This window comes from Calidris pugnax, unplaced genomic scaffold, assembly GCF_001431845.1.
Source record: "Calidris pugnax isolate Ruff unplaced genomic scaffold, ASM143184v1 scaffold70, whole genome shotgun sequence".
NCBI classification, from domain to species: domain Eukaryota; kingdom Metazoa; phylum Chordata; class Aves; order Charadriiformes; family Scolopacidae; genus Calidris; species Calidris pugnax.
In genome coordinates this window covers 9,936,082-9,955,207 of record NW_015090862.1, presented here as the reverse complement: position 1 = coordinate 9,955,207, position 19,126 = coordinate 9,936,082, and the positions used below count along the sequence as shown (strand labels likewise).

The 19,126-nt window shown below is 44.9% G+C and overlaps 1 protein-coding gene across 1 annotated transcript in view; it reads right to left on the bottom strand.

The window, feature by feature from the left end:
• PDE8A (phosphodiesterase 8A) overlaps nucleotides 1-19,126 on the bottom strand; it is a 156,617-nt gene that overhangs the window by 129,977 nt on the left and 7,514 nt on the right. The gene's annotated exons all lie outside the window — the stretch shown is intronic.

Here is a 19,126-nt window from a genome sequence, read left to right as displayed (position 1 = left end):
GCCCGGCACCGGCTCAACGGCAGGCGCGCGCCGCCGCCCTCAGCCGCCCACCGCGTCAGGCGCTGCTCCCGCTGGTTCGGCCTGTTTGTCACCGGTCGGAGCCAACCGCCGGTCAGGGAGGGTCAAACGGAACTTCGGATGGAGGAGCCGGTATCAGAGACGTCATTTTTGCCAATAAGCTCCAGCCTCTGAGAAAGGAAAGTGACACATGGCAGGAGGAAAGCGCTTCAGTGGTGCGGCCAGCAGGGCCAGGGCAGTGAGTGCCCCCCTGTACCGGGCACTGGTGAGGCCACACCTCGAGTGCTGTGTCCAGTTTTGGGCCCCTCACAGCAAGAAAGACATTGAGGGGCTGGAGCGAGTCCAGAGAAGGGCAACAAAGCTGGTGAGGGGTCTGGAGCACAAGTCTGATGAGGAGAGGCTGAGGGAGCTGGGGTTGTTCAGCCTGCAGGAAAGGAGGCTGAGGGGAGACCTTATCACGCTCTATAACTACCTGAAAGGAGGGTGTAGCGAGGCGGGGGTCAGTCTTTTCTCCCAAGTCACAGGCAATAGGACAAGAGGCAACGGCTTCAAGTTGCACCAGGGGAGGTTTAGATTGGAGTCCAGAGAAGGACCATGAAGATACCCAGAGGGCTGGAGCACCTCTGCTGTGAGGACAGGCTGAGAGAGTTAGGGTTGCTCAGCCTGAAGAAGAGAAGGCTCCTGGGAGCCTTCCAGTTCCTAAAGGGGCTACAGGAAAGACAAAGAGGGACTCTTAATCAGGCAGCATAGTGATAGGATGAGGGGTAATGGTTTTCTTTACATTTTTTTTTTGCTAGGATTGAAGGCTGGAAAATCATCTCTTTCCTTCCCTAATCTGTCTGCTACTGTGCAGTTTCAAACATGAGCAACAGTCACATAAACTTCATCCACCCCTTTAATTTAGCTGATCTATACAGCCTGTTAGAACCAGAAAAAGACACTGGCTTCCTGTGCGCTCACATCACTTTGGATGCCTACTTAAGAGAAGCACTTAACAATAAATGAAGGGAAAGGCTTAACATACCTACTTTAAACTTAAACAGTGGCCACTGTTTGGAGAAGGATCTTGTCCCCATTCTTTCCTTTATGTTAAATATCACTTACTAGATCACATCAATAAGAACACTTAAGTGCAGCTAGAAAGATGCTGTGTAAGAAGAGAATGCTGCAGTTCCTACTTGTGCCATTAACCACAAGTGTGGGCTCTCCTCTTCTTAGCCTTAATGGTTCTGTCAGCAAAACTGCTATTGCATTTTATTTCTGGTGGCACTGGAGGAGTCAGAGACAGCAAAACTTCATTTTCAGAGCTGCACATTCAGTTTGCAGTGCTGACACCTAGAGTTAAGCTTTCTACTTTGTAAAATAAATGGGTTTGATTTACAGCTACACAAAGACGAAATTACATTTCATGGTGTCATTTCAAAAAATATCAATATTAAAAACATCTTTGCTTTCCATTTTGGAGGCAAACAAACTCCCATTCAACCAATATTTCAGTTTATCCAAATGACAGACAAACAAATACTGGGGGTGGAGAAATGCTTTGTTCAACATTATACAATAATAGCCTGACAAAATGACAAACGCATGCATGACCTCTTTGCCCTTTTGAAAAAGTTTTTCCATACTAACCCTACGCAGATTATTTCTGATTATTTCAATCTACAGCATAACTTCAAACAAACAAACAAAAAAAAGCATCCATTTGCAAGTTTTTCAGATGAGAACTCACACCGCTTTGAACAGGAGCATGAGGTGAGCACAAAATACCTGAATGATCCCCTAGTAGTCTAATAAAAGCCATTGAGAAATCACTAGAGTTGTAGCTTAACTGATGAAAATCCAACTAAAGACAAAAATTTCTATTTGAACAAGACACCAGCACAGGAATTGGTTTGTTTCTCTTCAATTTGAAAACACTGGTGCTGTTTTTTACTGCCAATAGAACAATACAGCAGAAAGTACAGATTTATCCACAGCCTAGAGTCAGAGAGAAGGGGTGAAAACATCCTTGCCAATGGTAGTCATTTGTCACTACACTATACGAACTCTGTGGATAAAGGGGCTTGTTCAAGCTTATTTGCTGAAGTGCAGCTCAGGAAATTGTAGGCCCTATTATTCAAAAAAATGAAACAGTGCAAAAGAGCAGAGGAAGAATAGGAGCGTAGACACTGGCAGATTAGGGCTGTGGGGGAAGTGCAAGGTCAGTACAGAGTCAGTAAGTGAGAGGTCAGAAGAGAACTAGCTCTAGGAGACAGCTGGGGAATGAGAAAGGTTATTTATGGAGAATAAGGTTGAATTTCATTCAGGATTGCAGAATAAGAAAGGAGGCTAGAAAAGAGCTTGAACTGATTGTTATCAGCTTTGTCTGTAGACAAGTGGGTGCTGTGGAAGATCAAAGTATTTAGAGAACAAATACATAAGCTTAGACTTTAAAAGGGATTGAAAATTACAGTATTCAGCCACTTCCCCCTCCATCTCATAAACAAATTATATTGGATCCTGCCAGCTTTCACAAAAGGCTGAACAACACATGGACTCCCAGATCCCTCCCCAAATTTCCATAAGCAAAAGCACTTCCCCTTCATGAATCTATTTCACGCAGCCCTTGACCATTTCCCATTGCACATTATAAAAGTTTGTGCACAAGCACTGGGGCAATTCACTCCTGTTCAGTTACACAAAAACAAAGAAAAAGTTTGGTGCCCAAATCCAATTCTGATAATATTTCAGTGCCCAGGACACTGACAAGCAGAAATATGCAGCAGAAATGATGGACTGACACCTGCATACCCGCATGGACAACAAATATCAGTGTGCTTTGGAAAAAAATGTTTGTTCAGCAATGGCAAAGCAAGCGTGCCTGCAGTCCTGTGAGCACAAGGCCGCAATCTTGATATGAGATTACTCTACGGGGTTTTAATTGCTTCTCCCCCCAAGTCAGCTGTGTGCTCCAACTGTGCCTTCTGGCCTTCTGAAAAGTTAGGCAATCCTGCTGGTCTCTAGGCCAGCGAAGGAGGCAGCGAGGAGGAGGAGGAGGAGTAGGTGGTGGAACTGCGGAAAATGTGCCAGGATACAAACAGCTGAATGGACTCTACACTGCTAACTACTGACACATGCAAGCTGTGACAGAGCTCGTCTTTCCAGCCCCAAGATATTCTAGAAGAGAAAGCAGGGACCATGTCCTGCCTCAGCCACCCGTTGGTATCAGCATTGCACCCCACGAGCAGGCCAGGGTACTTCTGCTTGCTTGTGTAGAAGCAACAGGTGTCCTGGAACCAGGCATTTTCAGGTGACATAAGACAACACTTGAGTTTGTCCTGAGACATCTCCAGCTCCTGGAATGTACAGAAGTACAACGGGTTTGTTTTCTGCATCGCTTTTCTGATGTCCTGAGAAGCCCCAAAGCCATTGACAGAAGCGCCGCTCTGAAGGCCTGGCAGGCTGTCTGGCTTGCTGTTGTTGCCTAATTGTGATTGCAGAACACAGACAATTGTCTGTACCACTTGGAAATCAGGGCCTGCAAGACAGTCTAAGTCAGCAACTTTTTCAACTCTAGCACCGAAGGCATTCAAGTCTAAAGCTCAGATACTTCATGTATGTCACAAGCTTCATCGTCATAACTGGTGTTAAAACGGCTTTTGCAGCTCACTGCTGCTCAGTGATCAGCAGGATAGGCAGACTATTTCTGGCAGAAAAATGTACCCCTTTCTCCACTGTACCTTCTTTCCACTTTGATCACCCTCTTTGCTGTCCCACAATGCGGAAGTCTCTTTCGTAGCCTCATCCTCTCTTAAAGATTTGTCTCCCTTTCTCCTATTTCTTAGTCTCTCCTGCTTCTTCCTACCTTTTCCTCAGATCCTTTTGTTTCCTCCTCTAAGCACCCCTTTTGTCATCTGCTTTCTCTTGCCATCCCCCCAGCAGATTGAAATCCTTTTGCCCAGCCCCAAAGCAATTCTTTCCTCTATGATCTCTTGAAAGCTCAGACAGCCCGCTTCAGCCTTCACAAAAGCTCCCCATTTTTTCTGCTTTCACAGTTGTCCATTACTTTTCGAGTATCCTCCAGAATTACACCTTCTCTACATAGTTTTTTTTCTAGGCTCTCCTGAAATCACCCAAGAGCAGCACCTGCTTACACAGCAGATGCAGAGTGAAGGTGACCAGGTCTCTGCCACCAGCTTTAACGACCGGGCACGGGACTTCTGACGCTGCTGCCTTACACAGGCTTAGCTGAAGCCTGACTTAGGGGAGCAAGGCACATGAGGAGAAGGGGCGACAGCACAGTTTCCCTGAATCTCCTCTGCCCCAAAGGAAGCTAATGCTGGATCTGTGTGCAGCTGAGACTGACACCCACAGCACTGCTGATCTCTCTAGGCACTGTGGGTCTAGATCCTTGGACTAATCTGCGGCCAGAGCAGATTAAAGAGCCCTTACCACTATCTTAAAGTTTCACAGGTTTTCCTCTCTCTCTTCCCAAGTGTCTAAGTCCTCACCACCTAGAGAAGGCCATCATCCAAGCCTTGTCTTTCCAATCCCTGAGCCTGGGAGCCCTACACATCCCGGGGAATGCAGCGCACACAGGATGCAGGAGGCTGCACTGTATCACCCAGCTGCTTGGGCAGTGCCAACCCCAGAGCTCAGTGGTCAGGAGGAGTGCTCCGTGAGCGACTGCTGCCAAAGCAGCCTCCAACAGCTCCCACCACCTGGCCTCGCCTCCAGTCAGCCAAAAACTTGTGGGGAAGGGAGGAACAAAGCACTGTCGTCCCCACCCACTCCCCTGTAATTATCCTGTGCTTCACAAGCGGGATTATCTCTCTGGATATACAGTGCCATGCAGCCAGCTGTGACCATAGAGAATTAGCTGTTCCCCTCTTGGAGAATTTTCCCTTCTCTCTTCCTAAGTATTTTTAAGCTAACCTACATTCATTTAGTATGCAACCCTTTCAGTTTGTGATTTACTAAACCAAAGATGAGAACCGGTCCTTCTGCTAGGAAACTGATCCCACTTCGGTGGGGTGATACACCCAATTCTTACACCCTACAGACCTTGCTGCCCATTGTCCCTCTGCTTCCCGAGTCTGTTGGATCTCCCTCATATCTATCCAGCCTTTGGCCCAGTCGAAGAGAGATCCCAGCCTCAGGACCCCTCAGACTCATAAATTGGCTCCTGGTGCGATAAGCCCTATATCACATTGTTACCTGCCTGGATTAAGTAAGAGAAAGCAAAAGTAAATCAGGAAAAGAAACAAGCAACCTGGCTCCCCCATCAAGAGAGCAGTCTTCTCTGGTCATCAAAGCTAGAAGGACACGCTCTTAGTCTTTGTCAGCCTATCCCCACGGCTGAAAGATCGGGTTAAACTAATGAGGCTTTCAAACTAAGACAGGCTTTCAAAACCACAGATTTTCTCTCCCTGACTCTCTCCCCATCTCCCCTATCTCAGGTCTCCACTGCCTCCTGCCCAGCAGCCACTTTCTCACTTGCTCCTGGTTAACCAGCAGTGCTAGTGGCCAGCAGCCTTCCTTCCTGGGCCAGCAGCCTTAAGTCTTCCAGAGATGGATGGAGTAAGAGTGGCAAAGAGAAAAACAAAATACAGAGCGAGAAACTCATCCCAGCAGTATGGCAGCAGCAGGAGCTGAAAAACTCTCTAAAATAACTCTTTAAGACAGGCTGTACACCTGCAAAACAGACGGCTTTCACGGTTGCTAAATTTATTATTTAAGGAACAGATCCATCATCTGTAGTTGCACTGAGCAGTAATTTATTATATATTCACAATAGCAAAAATTCCCATGTACTGGCTGTGAGATTTATGTTCCTAGATCACTCAAACATCTGAAAAACTTGTCCTACAAACATGTCTGAATAGAAGACAGGGAACTGGACCTCATCTGGATACTTAGCAACTGTTAACTGTATTCTCAAGTACATTTCCTTTGCTTGGGCCAAACCAATACCTTTAAATACACTCAGTCATATCCAACTATGTACAATCCTTCCTTTAGGTCTTTCTGTGGAGCAAGGCAGTATCCTTACATATGCAAGAAGCTGAAACCTTAATTAACCAAGAGAAGCACATCCTACCATCAGATAACCCAGAGATGGTGGTGCAATTTATGACTCTCTCCAAACGTACCCCTTTTTCCAAGAATGCTTCACATGCAGTTCTCACATTGCAATCAGGCTCTGTGAGTAATGTTTCATTCATGATTCACACTATTTTTCCAACTGTGTTCTTGTTTCTGTAAGCTCCCATCAGCGAAGTTGTGTTCCCTGCCACTTGCCTGCACACAGCTCTGCGTGCAGACAGCTGTGAGGAGGAATGTACAAGAATCTGACCTCCGCGGTGCCATGGCACAGCGCTCGTAGATCATGAGTCTTGTAAACTCCATTTTACAGCTGTCTGCACATGCAGCCGAGCAGCGGGAAGAGCAACACCACAAGAATTGCAAGAGGAGATGACAACTTGGGGGAGAGATAAGGAGAAACCACACTGAGGGCAGGTGGAGAAACCAGACCATGTAAGTTTTCTGGGGATAGCTATTAAAAAAAACTAAAAAAAAGAGCACAAGAGAGACACAGGATGTGTCAGGGAGATAAATCTTCTGAGTTTTTGAAAAGGGAAGGCAGTGCTTGCAGGCTCACTCACCACAGCCCTAACAAACATAAATCTTACCCACATGGGCACCATCCTTCCCAACAGACTCACCAGGGCTGGCTGTAGCGCAGCTATCACGGAAGGATCTGTCATATTAAGCAGAACAGCACTTGGCAGTTTCTGTGAATGATGGTTACAGCCAGCCCAGCTGGGTGCTGCAGGGGTTGACAGGCTCTCTAACAGAGTCACAATAGCATGCGCTATTAAAAAAAAAACAAAACAAAAACCAACCAAAATGGTTTGGGAACGGAGCTGAAAAATAGTTTTAAAACATGTCCTTTAAACTCATGAGAGAATTCCAAACAGATGCCGTGGGGAGTGATCTGACAAACTGGGAGAGGCTGATCTCATGGTTTATACCCGCCTTTGGCAAGGCCTCCTGGGTCTGCACTTACTGTGCCCTTGTTGGTGGGTTCCTCATGCTCCTGTCCAGAGGCTTTTTCACCTCCTCACACTGTGGTGGCATCTCTTTGTCTGCCTGATATACCTCCAGGGCACAGTTCTCTACTTCCTAGCCCTCTGAAGAAATGAGACCTCACATTTTGGTGGCTACAGATAACCAGGAGCAATGCTGCTCCTTCCCTTATCTCTCACACGCCCCAAGTGCTAAACACACCTTTTCCCACAGCTCTAATCTGGTTTGCACTTCTGTTTTCAGGGAGTTTCAGAGGAAATCAGTGTACACATTAGCTTTACAGAGAATTAAAATAATCAAGCCAGAAAATCACTCTTAAATTCACTAACACAAGTACACTAATCTGGACAAAAGAATTAAAGATTTTTTCATTTCCTTGCACTCTTGGAAGTTTATTAGGCGTCTGAGTCATTTGAGATGGTCAGGATCATCCCACACACATGTAATCTCTTTGGACCCCCATGCAGACCACTTCCCTTTGCTCAGCCATCACAAACACCTAAAAATCACATCTTCCTTTTGACAGTCTTGGGCATCAAAAGAAATAACCACTTTTCCAACAAAAGCTCTGAGTCCTGAGGACCTCAAAATCTGACCTAAAGCAATTATCCTTTTAAAGGAAGCTAAGTTAGTAACTGTCCATTTCACAGATTCACCTGGGAAAAGCCATGTGGACTCTTGAGAGAGGGATGAAGTGAAAAGGAAAAAGAAGGTAAGCCTGCTACATAAGATACTTACTAAAATGCTTGCAATAACCTCACTACAAAAGCTTTCTCCAAACATTTGCTTGTTTTCAGCAGCAGCAGCAGCAAATCCCAGCAAAACCAGTTTTCCACTGAGAAGAAATACCGATATTCAAGAAAAATACTACAAGAGACAATGGTCTAAATCCAGCTTACCCACAGCAGGTTGAGCGTGCACACAGCCTTGTGCTGCCCAGAGGCAGGCAGCGATGGTGGCTGGCTGGTACTTGGTGACTCAGCTGTTGCTGGTTACCCAGAGACTCGTTTATGGTTAGTGTGGGGTGTCATTCCCCACTTAACTGCACCCAGAGCCGCCATCTCACTTGCTCACTTTTCCCTTGGTGCCCTAACATGCCTGTACAAGCAGGCAAACCTTGCTGGGACCTCCACCTTGGCTCCCTCGCCCCACTTTAGGGAGGATTTCTAGGAAGCTCTGGGAGAGACACATTGGGAAACCCTCACCTTCTCTTGCAGGTTTCCCCAAGAGCCAGCAGCAGATTAGCCTGAATTTACACCTGTCACTGACTAAGCAAGGCACCATTCAGCTCTCTACCAAACGCCCCACGGAGATAGAGAGAGACATAACAGGTCTCCTACACCTGCAATTAATTTAGTGTCTAGGCAGGAGCCCAGTCCCAATTGAGAGGATGCAGGACCAGGCCTCATTCCCAAACAGTATTTCACTTCTGATTTTTACACCGCTTGCTCATTTACCAAAAAAAGCTGGAGGCATCTCTCAGCTGAAACTATGTGTCCAGCTGCGAGGTATTTCACTGATTATGTAACAGATGATCAAAAGGAAAAACAAATTAAAGAAGAAAAAAGCAATATAGCACATTCCATCCCTCATAGCCTTTTCCATTCAAGTTTTTATTAATGTTATAAGCTAAATAACAGGAAAAAGTTAGTATACAAGGACTGTTTGGAAGTGCTGTGCTTGGAGAGAGACTGTAGGTGTACATGTTAAGTATTTAACACATCAATTCCTTTCATGTGGATGCTGCTTTACAAAACAAACCAGAGAAATGTAAACTTTTCCCGACTGGCAGCACAACTTGTTGTACATTTCAGAGTGGAAAAAAGGCACTAACCTTTAGATAGATAGTCAGAGATACCCATCACTGTACAAATTACCTGCAGCATTAGACTCTCAGATAGAAATCACTGACATGTGGGTTTAGATGAGAGGGAGCAGATCCCTCGTTTGCATGTGCTTTGTAAAACACGTTGGTGTTTATTCCTTTGCTGGCAAGCTGCATTGGCTGTTCCTTAAAGTGTGGAAGAGAGCAATGAAGTACCACCAAAAGGTGACTCTCTGGGACAGAAAGGCCTAAATACCCAGACTAGCTTCCTGTCAGAGAATAAACTGCACATACTTTGGCCATTTTCTCATCAGTTTAAAGCCAGCAACATGTTTGTTACAATGACAACAAATTTACTAATGAAAGCTTTCTGAAAGACATTTTGGGAACAGAAGTAGAATTTTATCAGACTAAATTCACATTGCACAAACATTAGTCTTTGAATACAGTCGTCTGTACCCCCTGCGTCATCAAAATAACACTGAGGTAGCTCCCATATGATACCCTTAAAAAAAAGACAGGAATTACTCAGCTCATCCTCCACTTTAGAAGAATGTGAACTTCTGATAAAAAGTTTACTTTTGTTGCTCTGCCAAGTGCTAGACCCAGAACTTGGGAGGATTAATAACAGGAATGGGCTGGAGACACGTGATTTAGCTGGCCTTGTTTGCAGTTCGGCTCCTTAGCAAGGTACAGCCTGACCTTAGGTGACTGTGGCTAAAAGGAACAATTACGGAGCTCAGCAGTGGAAAAAAAAGTAAAACAAAAACAGACAGACGGGAGCCATATAACTAAAAGAATTTAAAGTGTTCAGCTAAATTATGCTCATTAGAATTCACTACATCCAAGCTTTGTTAACTGCCTCAGTGAAAAAAGAACTTCAGAAGAGATTACGGAAACCTTGGTTTTCTTCTAGAACAGTTGCTATACTGCTTTCTTTTATCTCTTAAGCAGCAAATAAAAGTAAGACTTCATTTATCTAAAGTTATATGGCCCTATCACAGACACACTGGAACACATCATAAATATTGGTTGATTTATGATTCTATTTCCTTACAGATGGGAAAGCATAAATTGAGTGACTTGCCCTAAGTCACCTAGGAAGTATTTGTCATTGCCTGAAAGTAAGGCTGTAATCTGACCCCCTTCGCCACAGTATCCACCTTTTAAACCTCAGTGGTTTCTGGGAAATCATATATTTAAAATAGTTAATATAGCCAAGTAAAATTCCCTGTTTTTGAAGTACTTCTAACATAACCCATGATTCTGCAGTAAAGCTCTGCCTCTCCTAGAGTTAGCACACCTCCATCAACCCAGTTAAAAACTGCTTGGTGTCAACCATGGGCTTGAACTGTCTAATGATAATCTAAAAGGCTTTAAACGCAACAACTTTCTGACACATATTTAAGATTGGGCTTCTCTCTGAAGGTCGATTTATCATGAAAAAGATAGTAATAGTCAATAAAGTGGGATGGGATTTTGGGTAGCAGGATTGGCCCTAGGAAGGAATGTCTCCCAGCTTTCTTACAAACAGGAACCACTGCAGAAGAAGGAGCACTGGGGAGACATGTACAGTGGGTTTACCCAGTGTCTGACTTGCACACGGGAAATAACATGACACTTTTGAGGGAGCTCAGAAACCCGTAGAGAACCTCCCCACAGCTGTACAAGGAAACAGTTTTCATTGCAATTCATTTTCTTAACTCTGCTGGTTTAAAAGACTTCCTAAATCTTGTTTGAGCATGGAACTGTTGGTATTTTCTGCACAAGAGCTGGATTCCTGTTCAAGAAGGACTTCTGGTGAGGCGAGCAGCAGGCACAGAGGTGTGCTGGTGTGCAGTCTCCCAGCCCGCTTTTGGCTCTCTGCAGCCATGTCTCCAGGAGTGCTTGGGTGCTAGTACCCAGGCATGGAGCTCTGGGATCAGAAGCAACTCCACTGAAGTCATTGGAGATGTTTTTGGTCCTCTATGTGATGTCTTTCAAATGTTGTTTGTGGGCACAGAAAAACACCAGTGGCATGTCTTTGGGATATAGTCATCAAAACACAGGCATCTTTGGATGCTCACAAATGCCCACTGCAAGCCACAGAACATAGGGCTGCCGCCTGCTGATCTGCTTTGGAGAAAATTGCTAGGGATGAGGGAATTTATTTTGTTCTGTACTTCAAGGGCCTCCTGTGGGCAGACGGACAGGCCGGATGCAGCTGGAGCGCTCCCTCCCCTTCCTGGTGCTGAGCGGAGCCGGGAGGGCCGAGCAGGGCTGCCCGACCTGCTGGGATGGCTCACTGCACTGCCCTGGGCACAGTCTTCAGGGGACAGTCCCCAACTCTTCCACATCCCCGCCAGCCAGGCAGGGAACTGGTGGGTGGCACCCCCAGCCATCAACCCCCTAGTAATTCTTCCCAATTAAAGCAGCTATTTAATCCTCTTTTAAAGTGTGTTTCAAGAGTATTGAGTTGTATGAGTTAAAATTGGGCTTAGGTAGCTGGGGTGGATGGACCCTGACAAAGAGATTTACGCCTCTTCTGTGTAAGCACCTGGTACGTTAGGGGAACATGTTAGAACACGACAATAGCTCCTTGCACTGGTACAACAGGTTACTGACTGTAATTCTCAACAAAGACAATAGATTCATGTAACCACAAAATTTAACACATTTGTAAGAAGATTCAGTGTTACCTACAAAGACAAGACAAGGCAGTGTATTAGCTGGGGCTGGGAACCCAATTTCAGCGCCACATGGCTCCCTCCTCACATAAGGCTGCAGTGGAGGTCAGCTCATCCTCTGGGATATCCACGCTGTCCAAGTCAGACAGGCGAGTACCGTGACCCGAACCAGCCCATCAAGCGCTGATGCCAAACAGGAGATACAAGGCAAAGGGCTTCCATATAAGGGGAGAAAGGAGTCAGGAGAGTTTAGAAGAAAAAGAAGGATCAAAAGGAAAATTTTGTAGCACAATTCAACTCTCATCAGCACAGCCTGCACAGTGCCGCCTTTGGCCCGTTATCCCATTGTATAAGAATAAAGATAGGTCCAAAAGACAGTTAAAAAGAAACCATACCATCTGGACAGGACATCTCTTCTTACGATTAACCTTTGGAAACCACAATAATTTATCATTAAAGTAAAAAGTACAGTGAAACCCCAAGAGCATTCACACAAACCAGGAATAGCCTCTCTCAGATGTACTGGCGACAGGAAAGCATTCAAGCTACACACAGTAGATGATCAGTGTCTGGACTTATCATCGGTTTTTGACATATACGTTGTACCTTAAACAGAAAGGAAAATCCAATGAGAGGATGCTTGAATGCCCATTGGAGTATGCCCTGAGTCAGCTCTATGAACCATGCAATGAAGGAATCACCACAGTAATCCAGTTTTAAGGACTCCATTAGTAAATTGGAACAAGCAAGGTTATGGAACAGAATATTCTAGGAGCTTGGGATCTTTTCATAGAAAACATGAGCTCTTTTATTACTGTGAATAGCGTGATGGTTGTCCGAGCAGTGGGTTACTGCAGAGCACTGCCTCGTTAGCTCACCTCTGGGCATAACAGGTAGTTGTCACTTACATGGAAATGAAAACAGAAGTCAATGAACTAATTAATTCACTCGGTATTTGAAAATCCCCCCTTCCTATCCCCCCCGCCTCACGACTCCTGAGTAAACTATGTAGGAAGGGGTCTGATTCCCCTGTCTCTTTGACTTTGAGCACATACACAGTGCTCCCTCTTCATACGGTTATCTTTGATGTAAAGCCACTGTGTGCTGGCTACTGACTCTACCTAAATCCATTATAGGCACCCTTTGTATAATATGCACCTTGCTTTAGCGTGCAAAACATTTGGTTCCCAAAAACTCGATAGGATGGCTAGAGTAACCACTAACCAGACATGCTGGAATGCCTGAAAGTGTCCAAGATTAGTCATTTGGCAGCAATCCTGGGGAAATGTAGCTTTACATATCCCACTCTGGACAGAAAGGCTTAGTGCTTGGGGCCTTCTGGCAGGCCTGAACCCGTCGCCTTCCCTTGCAGAGCACAGCATAGCTTAGATCAGCCTCGGCTACGACAGCTAGCGCGGGGATGCAACTGCCTCAAAAACCTGGATCATTCACTTTGTCAAATCTGTCTCCAGCCTTTTCTTTCCTTCACCAAAAAAAGAAACCCAAACCAAAACAAACCCTTTCCTAAGCTTGGCCTTGATATTTATTTTTTCTGGATAATTTCAGCTTCTGTGTTTGTCAACTGAAAGGAAAATGCACATGTTGCATACTCATCGATCAGAAATCTGGTGGGTGTTCCTATATTACACAAGAGATCAAATGTTGGGGAAATTTCATTCTAATTTGGGGGCAACAAAACAAGGTTACTGAAAAGCAGTGTTCATGCTCGTCAGCTATACAGATCAAGGCAAATGCAAGATTGCATTTAGGTGCTACAGAGCTGGCAGGACTGAGGAGCAGCAACACTTCTTTGGTCACTGAAGCTCAATGCAGGACTGGCATGGACACGTGAGAAGGGCTGGCACCTGCACCTCACTGCACATTTAACAAGAGATCCAGCTGCCTGCATGTAAAGTAATGTAACCTATTTCTTAAGCCACATCCACGCCAGGCAGGAGAGCGCTGCGCAGAGCCTGTGCCATGGCTCTGAGCGTGCCAGCACATCCCAGCCGGCAGCTGCTGGGAGGCAGCTCAGGAATCGCTCCCAGGCAGCACAGCTGGAGCAGCTGTGGCCCGGCTCCGAGGCTCACTGCGCCTGACTCTCAAACACACCAGTTTGCTTGAGCTTAGTGCTGAGCTGAGACACAATTACTCCCACCCGTTTGAGAGGTGGCATGCTCACCACAAGACCACGGACCTGGGTATCTCTCTGTCCTGTGGGGCTGCCGTGGCCTCAGCATTTCTGCTCAGAGCTGCAGAGAACAAACCAGTTAAAACATGCAGAAACTGGCAGCTGTCTGTGTGTTTTTCACGTATTAAGCTGCAGAACTGTTGCCAAGTACTCCCGCACTCAGGACTGCACAGATGATATTGCTCCTTCAATGTATGACATTCGCATAGTGTTCCAACAGTGAAAGAAACCAGCACAACCAAATGGATGAATGGAAAAATGAATTGCTTCAAGTTGATTTAAGGAAGATATTTAGTCATGCATGGGAAGGAAAGAAGGAGAATAGGTGACCAAAATAGAATGAAGCAATTGGAAACAGCTGATGTTTGATGAAAAGAAAGATATTTTCTGGGGTGAGAAATGTAAAAGCCTTGAGTATTTTGAAAGGGAAAATTATGTATGACTTTTTAATCCTTTAAATGGTGCCAGGTTATCCAGAACCCACTCCAGAAAGGTTTCCGAGACAGTTTATTCTAGAACTAAGCCAAAACCTTCAGCCAACTCTGGAAAATCTTATTTAGAGTCAGACTAACATTTTGTGAGCTCATGTCAATGTTGGAAAATTGCTCCAGCTGAAAGCATGAGGGAATAGTTTGCAAAAGAACCTCTGCGTTTTAGCCTGTTTTTATGATTTACAATAAGAAAAGGCAGAAAAGGAAACGAAAATCCTTGAAAGAAGGGCTGAGTTGCATTTTCTGACAGAGCCATTATTGTCTTTCACAAAGAGTGGACAAGTTTCATGCTGTACTGGAAGCAAGCATAGAAGTTTCCCTTCCATGAGCTTTACATTAGAGCACTTCACATACAGACACAGAAGACGGTTCCTCAGTCCTGCCCACAGCACCTCATGACTACAAATGTGACAAACCCGATTTTATTGCTCCAGCCAGTGTCCAAATCACACCAATTACCATTAAAAATCTCTGCCAAAATGGCAGCTCAGACAGTGCAGGCAGCGCCTAGTAGGAACTCAGGTGCCAAACCCCACAGGGCGCACAGGTGACACTGTTAGGGACACCAACAAATGACTTCCCCACTGCAACCTTTTTTTAGGCTTTGTGTAAACTTTTGGGCACATCCAAGCCTGAGGCATCCTAGTCATTCGTGTTTCTGGGTCATCAGCTGCCCTTTATGTGCTATCAGTACCTCTTTTTTTTTTTTTTTTTTTTTCCTTTCCCACTTTTGTTTTTTTAAACCTGGCCAAAAAAGTTAGTGGATACTTTGTCCCTTGAGTAGATGTCTGGACATGGGTAGGAGCCAACCAGACAGTATATTATTAGTTTTCGTAATAAGTACTGATGTTTTGCTTCCATGACTGTTCACATCTTTTTAAGTCACAAGTAAGTTTTTTTTTTTTTTTTTTTTCCTTTCTCACTTTTGTTTTTTTAAACCTGGCCAAAAAAGTTAGTGGATACTTTGTCCCTTTAGTAGATGTCTGGACATGGGTAGGAGCCAACCAGACAGTATATTATTAGTTTTCGTAATAAGTACTGATGTTTTGCTTCCATGACTGTTCACATCTTTTTAAGTCACAAGTAAGAAGTGTGCCGTAATAAGCAAATATAAAGTCAGACACTTGTGGCTATATAAAGCTATATGGGAGAAGAAAAGAGGAGCTATGTGAAATCCATGACATCTGGGAAACACTGTATATGGAGTCTGAAGACAGTGTACATTGCCAGCCTGGCAGAGATGACATAGATATCCCAAACAGAAGCCTAAGAAAACAGAAAATCATTAAGTTGACCCCCAACATACAATTTGTGGGGGACCAGATCTGTTTGGAAATTCAAGCCAAATTTGAGAAACGGTTGTGAACACAGATGAAAATTCAAAGCAGAAATGTATAGCATATTCAAATATGCTTTGAGCAGAGGGGTTGGACTAGATGATCTCCAGAGGTCCCTTCCAACCTCAACTATTCTATGATTCTGTGAAATGTTTTGCTTTGGTATTTTCTAAATGAAATGGTTTGGGTTTGATTTTTTTCTTTTTCAAAATGAAAGGGGACAAAAATAAACAGCTTATAAAGCAACACCAGGCATTTTGTTTGGGACCGAATAAAAACATTTTGCAAAATTTAAGAATTTTCTTCCTAAACCCCCTCAATTTTCTCCAAAGGAACCTCTGCTTTTAGTTTCCTTAGACCTATGTTTATTTTTTTGTGTTTGAGGGGGAGGGTTTGGAGAGCAAACCAAAAAACTCACCATTCATCCAGCTCTGCTCTCAACTCCTATTTTCTTATTCACAGAGGAAAAACTGCAAAGATGATAAACCCTGTCAGCTGTACCCCAGTTTCTTCAGGGCTGAAGGTGCAGAGCAGGCGTCTCTGCAGCCAACAATAACAAACACTAATGCCAACTTTGTGTGTTTCCATGGCCATGGTGCCCCAGAGACCTCCTCTTTCATACACACGCTCCTCCCATCTAAAGCCACCTTGTCACCTTCTTTCTGAGGCTGCGGAAGGAGGGACACTGCAGAACCACCCATTTCCCAATAGATTTTGTTCCAAGGGGGAAGCAGAAGAAAAAAAAGAAAAGGAAAAATAAAAAAAATGTATTTCTGCTCTTCCCTTCTTTCCCCACCTTTCCTGTGTGCTTACTGGTGGAAGAGAAACTACTTGGTTAAAGACCGGAGAGAAGTAGCACAGGGAGCACCGTTGCACAACCAGCAGCCACCAGGATCAAGCTAGTGTCCCCAGGGCTGTATGAGCAAAGCAGAGCAATATTTTCCTATAAACACTAAAAACACTTGCAGTTAAACTTTGTGCTTGGACTGGTACAGGTGTACATGACGCTTGCAGATCACCTACACCCGCAACTGACTTGAGTTCTACTGGGGTCGATGACAGCTTTGGCCAATGGCATGCTCATGTGGTCAATTGCAAAAGATGCTGCAGAGGTTGGTGGGGCTGACAGGAGGTTGGAGGGGCACGCTAGGAACATCCTAGGGGCAGAGGGATGCTGCAGTTTTCGTGGCAGCAGGGTGTCCTCTCCATGCCTGTCTATGTCCCAGCCCCCTAATTGTGCCTGGGACCCTGGCGGTGAGACCCTGCGGGGCACAGTAGACCTGCTCCACTATGAAACAGCTTTTCCAAGGTAGGCAGGGCCCAGGGGACCATTTACCTGTCTTGATACTAAAGGGTCTTGGAGTTATCAGCTAAACTTCTGGCTCCTCTTGCTATTTTAGGCTCTGATAGAACTGGTCAAAATGTTTCCATCCAGCAAACTTTTTCCAAAGAAAAATTATTATTATTAAGATTGTTATTACTCTGATGGAGAAAATGCCCATCCTGTCAATTAAAAAAGTAAATTGCAAAATCCCAGATTATTTTTTGGTTTTGGTTGGTTGCGGGTTTTGTTTTTTTTTCTCTTAACCCCAATCATTCCACTTTCCTTCTTTTTCCTGCTGTCAGGAACAAAAAGGAAAAGCAAGTGTGTGGAGGGGGCAGCAGGGGCAGCAGAGCCTACAAAGTCACCTTCTCTACCCAAAACAAGCTGTTCTGGCCCTGCAGCACATTACTGTGTCACTAGAGAGAAGCTGTTTTGCTGTCCGTTCTGCCAAAGGCCCTTCCTGTAGTCATGTAGGAATTATCCCACCCAACTCTGAGGCTACGATCACTAGTTTCCTTCTGGCCCACTTAGTCTACAAAGAAAATCAATCCAGGATCTGGCTGTGTGCCCTGAAAAGAGGTATCTGTGGAACTGCTTTCATTTGATTATGTGGTCAACACAGATTCTCTGTGTGCCCTGTTAAATTTAAGGAATAAACGGTTAGGCCTGTGATCAGTACCTGCTACAAGCTATGGGAGTTGATTTGCAGCCCGATTCTCAGGACAGGGGGAAATATCAAACCCCCATCACACTCAGATACCTGCTGCTGGTAAAATACCACTGCTGGGCATTTGCGCAATACCACTGTTTCACCCCTTTTATCAAAAACATCTCAGACAGCCGCTGCAAACACAAAGGAGCTTCACGGCACCTCGGAGGGAGGTCAGGATTGGTACAAATGGGGGAAACGGGCAAGAAGTGAGACAAACGCCAGCCATAGTGAGGGGAGGCAGTGGAGCTCAGCTCATCATATTAGCACTTGTTTGCTCACACAGCAACACTTCAGAACAAAGAAAACCAAACCTTCATTATAAACTCACATTTTTGGACTAGGTTTCTGCGTGTTAATTCCTATTGATTGACACGTGGAACAGCACACTTTGATCATCTTGTTAATCAGGTATTCTTGCAGCAATACGTGACGCAGTTTAAATAAGCCAGGCTAAGTCCTTGTGTACACAAGGAAGCTATTATAAGAAAAGGCAATGATGAAACTACTTTTTGCAAGAAGTAACCAGAGATTGAGCCTTATACGCTTTGGAAAATTTCACTTCATTTATATCATTTTTCATTACTTTCTGCTTAGCATGAGATGGTGGTGTCCCCCAGGCCGTGACCGGTTTGGCTTGAAAGCCAAGATTTTGCAAGCCAGACTAGCGAAACCCCCTGAGGCTCTAAGCTTGCAGGGAACTCATTTGCAGGCACCTTCATTTCGAGGGGGCATCTTCTTTATATAGAGTGTTTTGGTCATTCAAAATACTGACCGCTCTTGAAACTATTGCTTAGAGGCACAGCAGCTCTTGGTGGACAGGACTGCTGAGTTACTGTGGCCCTGTAGCACGCTCTAGAGAAAACACAGAGACCCCAGCACTGCTGGGGAGGAAGGGTACTGCCCAGCCCCAGATGGGCACCTCACTGCATGGCTGACCCCACACCCAACCTCCCAACAGAATTACATTTGCAAAAGCATCTGATTTGCAGAAATACTGATCAGTCCCCGCTCCTACTGATATCAGCAGGGACTGCAAGCACTGGGATACTGAAAAATCAGATCAGTGTCACCACACCCTGCCTCTCTCTCCTCCATTTACGAGCATGGCTCAGCCTCTTAGGGACCATAACTGAGTCTTTATGAAGCCCTTGGATGGGTTTTACTGCAAAACAAAGCTAAGAATGAACATGCACGATTACGCTGAGACAATAGCCTAAACTTAACAATCGCTTCCTGTAATTGTCTGAGGCAGCCTGTAGAACGAAGAATCATCTCATGATAAATCCTTGTTGGTCATTTACCATCATTAATCTATACTGTCAGAATGAATTAGGTGCAGAGGAGCATGTTAATTACAATGCAGATGACACTCCAGCTTTAATTATCATGACTTCAAAGTAAACAGTGTCAGTTAATCGACCTCAGTCACCATAAATGGTTGTTGGAGGAAAGCGCTATTCAGCTGACAGGACTGACATCCAGCTTGCAGGG